The 4417-nt window shown below is 34.7% G+C and overlaps 1 long non-coding RNA gene across 1 annotated transcript; it reads left to right on the top strand.

Annotated features, from left to right (window-relative positions):
* Nucleotides 1–1059: 1059 nt before the first annotated feature.
* Nucleotides 1060–3418, top strand: LOC140873289 (uncharacterized). The gene is made up of 2 exons (XR_012147992.1): nucleotides 1060–1286; nucleotides 3160–3418. It is a non-coding gene; the product is annotated as an uncharacterized lncRNA (long non-coding RNA).
* Nucleotides 3419–4417: the final 999 nt, after the last annotated feature.

Genomic DNA, 4417 nt, shown 5'->3' with positions numbered 1-4417 from the left:
TTTGAATTATGTGCTAATAAATATTAATTATTCAAATAATTTTATTTTACTAACTATTTAATTAATGCTTTTAATTTTTTTAAGTTTACTTGTCAAAATGATTTTTATTGTGCAACTCAATTGTTCTAAATATTTTAAAAGTTAAGTTTGCTTAATTAACTGATGTTAATTATTTACTTTATTTATTCATTTAAATGATCTTAACTGTTCCGTTTACTTATTTAAAATTATTTGAGCTTATTTGATAATTATTTAAATAATTTTTAATTGCTCAACTTATTTATTCTAAATAATTTAAGTTTAGGGGTTAGTTAGCTTAAATTATTTTAAATGCCTTGCTTATTTATTTAAATGCTTTTAATTGTCCAAGTCGTTTTAAAGGTTTTTATTTCGCTTGTGTATTTATTTAAATGACTTTTAAACTTTCATCTACTTGTTTAAATTATTTTATAGCTCTGCTTGTTATTTAAATATTTTACTCGTCGCCGTGACATCATAATATTTAAAGTGTTGATTTTAATTCCTAAGACAGTGCCTAAATTTATTTTAATATTTATATATTTAATTGTTTGGATTTAATTGCTTAAAATTTCTTTAAAGGTTAAGTTGCTCAAATATTTAAGTTAATTATTCTTGAGATTTTTGAGTTCAGTGACTTTCGGTTCCGGCATACGGCGATGGTGGATTTCGAAGATGAATTCCAAGATTTTATTTCAAGAGTTATAAGTTGAGAGAAATGAGAAAATTAGTTCTAAGTTTGATTTTAGAATTTTTCGGGCGTCAAAAATCACTTTTATCGCATTTTTGAACTTATTCTTGAACTTTTTCAAAAGTTAGAATTTTCTTAAACCCAGACTAGTAAAATCCAATTTAAATACTTTAATTTGAGTTTTTTAAACTTAAGTTTTTATAGGTGCAAGTTTTATAAGGTAAAAGTTGTAACAATTAGAGTAGCACTTTTATTAATATGAGTAGTACTTTTAAACTCCTCACACACCCACCTATATATATATACACCTATACATACACACACATATACACTTAAAACATATTTCACAACACAAAAGAAATTAAAACCTCAAGCCCTAGCCCCCAAAACTCACGCCTCTTTCTCTCCCATTTCCTCTAAGTCATCGGCTTCACCCTTTCCTTGCTCCTTTGGCCGCCGCCGTCCACCCTCCACCGCCGCTGTCGCCGGAGGTCCACCTTGGAAGGTCACCACCTAGCTGCTGGACGTTTTTCATCTTGGGTTCCATCCATTTTCTTTATGTTTATGGCAAGTCAAGGCAAGTGTGGCTTTCCTTTGGCCCCAAGTTAGCTAGTTATTCTTTTATGCTTAAGTTTTTGTTAAATTTCGAAATGGACATGATTTATGCAAGTAATGCTTTGGTTTTAACAAAATTTCAATAGGGTTGATGTGTAAATTTCGAATTTTGCATGTGGTTTGAAGTTAAGGAGTTGTATGACGAATTGTGATATGAGACTTGAGGGATTCTTAATGCATACCAAAAATTCAGATTTCTCAGAAGTGTTTCATGCTTGAATTCGAGAATTTCACTTTGTTTTGATAGAGTTTGAAGTTTTGTTATGAGGATTTTATTGCTTGTCATTAGTCTCTTTGATTGTCCAAGTGTTTGATGCATTTTGGTGTCTTTCTTGCCATTTTCGAAATTATTTGGTATGTGGTGTTGTTAGGGCTGCCAAGTGTTTGTTTTAAGTCCTAAGGGATGTTAAAAGAATGTGGTTATAGGTTGGAAGGGGTTAGAGTTGAGGCAAAAGGAGTATGGAAGTGTAGGTGAACTTAGGTGATCAAATGGTGATTGAAGGCCGCTGGATTTGGGGTGCAGGGCAGTGGGTTCGTGAGGTCTGGTCAGAGTGTGGCTTAGTCCTAGGTCGATTTTAAGGTGTTGTGATCATGTCGGTTCAAATTGGGCTCAATTCGGTTAGGTTTCGGATAGTATATGGGTCATTTAAGTTGAAGGGTTGGAGCAGAAATTCAAGAGCAATGTGTGAGCTGTTGAGTGGTTGAATAAACTGAATGTGTAGAGCAACTATGGATGAGTGAGGCCTGGTCCTAGGTCAAGTTCATGATGTTGTGGTCGCGTCGGTATAAAATGGGCTCGTTTCGGTTAAGTTTTCAATGGGTTGAGGGTCTTTGAAGTTGGGGTGTCGGTGTAGAATTTTTAGGAGGAAAAAGGGCTGTCCGGAGTTGGTTTGTGTTTGTATTGCTTGGGCTGTCAAATGAGGTTACAAACTAGACCTATGATTAGTTTGTAGTGTTTGAAGAGTGTCGGTTTGAGCGGGGTTGAATTCGGTTAAGGTAAGATCGAGTTAAGGGCGTTTTGGGTTGATTGCTCGGGTTAGACCTTGTTTGTAAGATTTGGAGTTAAAGTTTGGATATTTCACCTAGGGTCAACCACTCTCTCACCCAATACTCACATTTTTGTGTTGTGTTTCATTTCTTAAAGTTGCATACTTGTGTGCTCGAGACTCGTCTTTGAGCCAAGCGAATGTTTACAAAGGGAGTCATTTTTTTTTTATTCATGTATACTAAGTATTTTGAGTCGAGTCAGAGAAGGAAAAAGAAAATATTTTTTTAACGAAGTGAGTTGATTGTGACAAGACAGGGTATTGTTGGGTTGGGGGATGTCTCACTCACTTGCCAAATAGACGGGTAGAACGAGATCGGAAGACATCCCGGGATTCCTACCAAAACAGACGGGTAGTGTGAGATCGGGAGAAATCTCGGGATCCCTACCAAATGACAGATAAAGGGGTAAGTCGCTTCGGGAGAAATCTCGGCGTCTTGCCGGCATAGTGCACTGCAGCCATTGATCGATAAAAAACAGAGGGTCACAATTCAAGGATCTGAGTTTACAGTTTCAGTTTCAGTATCAGTTTGATTCGTCTTAATTTATTCAGTTTTCAGACATGCATGAGTTTCAGTTAAGTTAAAAAAGTTCAAAAGTCTCATAGCGTGAGTTGGCGTGAGATCATTGTTTACAGGTTGTCTCATTCTCTTGTATCATGCATATTTTCAGTTTAAGTTTCAAAGTATATTATGTTCAATACTTTAAGTATTCTCGCAGGTTTTTAATCCTTGTTATTACAAGTCTATACTTGTTGAGTCATTAGACTCACTACGCTTGCTTGGTGTAGATTAGATTATCGTTGAGTTGAGGAGCAGGACTATCGAGTGGACTACGATGCGGGCACGGCACATCCCTCCAACCTATGCTAGACTTCCGCAAAGAGTTTCTTTCATGCTTTTTAAGAATTTCTTTTTGTTGATTGGTTAAGTGTAAGCTTAAGGATTTATAGAATTGTTTAAGAGCATGTAAAAGTCAAATTGTTGAAATTTTGAATGTTGTAATTTCAGAAGTTTATGTTTATCGTGATTGTTATCCTTTTTGGTGTCTATTACTAGTTGAATTGAATTGTTGAGTTGGGACAGGTAGTTTGTTGTATTTTCAAACAAGTCATGGCAAATTTTTTTTTTATTTTTATAAATAAGTATTTTCTTTATTATTTAATTAAGTTTAGAAGTTAGGATCGTTTCAATGTAATACTTTACCAGCAAACAAATCTAAAATACGCCTGAAGCATGGTCGACCAATTGGTTCGAAGGATACGGTACCTAAAAAAAGAAAGGTACAAGATAAAGAAGCAGTTACAGCTCCAGAAGAAGCAACTTTACATGATACACCAAGATAAATAAATGAAAAAGATGTGGAAAACATGATTCATGAAGAATCACAATCACATGAAAATATCGAGATTTCGACAAATTATTTGATATCTCGTAAAATATGGGATCGAAGTAATACAAACATCGATGATGTTTTCACTCTAAACGTTGATATTATGCAAGGCAATGATGATCCTGAACCACAATCTGTTAAAGATTGCCAACAAATAAATGATTGGCCAAGATGGAAGGCGACTATACAAACTGAATTAGATTCTTTAGAGAAACGTAGAGTTTTTTGGCCCGTAGTTCAAACACCTAAAAATATAATCCCTGTAGGATACAAATGGGTGTTTGTACGAAAAAGAAATGAAAATGACGAAATTGTAAGATATAAAGCCAGACTTGTAGCCCAAGGTTTCTCTCAGAGACCTGGAATTGACTATGAGGAAACGTACTCACCTGTAATGGATGCCACCACTTTTCGATTCTTGATTAACTTGGTTGTATCAGAAAAATTGGACATGCGACTTATGGATGTGGTTACTGCATATTTATATGGTTCACTTGATAACGACATATACATAAAAATTCCTGAAGGATTTAAGTCATCAGAAGCAAGTGATACAATCCCTAAGACCATGTTCTCAATAAAATTGCAAAAGTCATTATATGGATTAAAACAATCCGGGCGCATGTGGTATAATCGTCTTAGTGAGTATTTATTAC

Source organism: Henckelia pumila, unplaced genomic scaffold, assembly GCF_033568475.1.
Source record: "Henckelia pumila isolate YLH828 unplaced genomic scaffold, ASM3356847v2 CTG_525:::fragment_3, whole genome shotgun sequence".
NCBI lineage: Eukaryota > Viridiplantae > Streptophyta > Magnoliopsida > Lamiales > Gesneriaceae > Henckelia > Henckelia pumila.
This window is presented reverse-complemented; position numbering and strand designations above follow the sequence as displayed.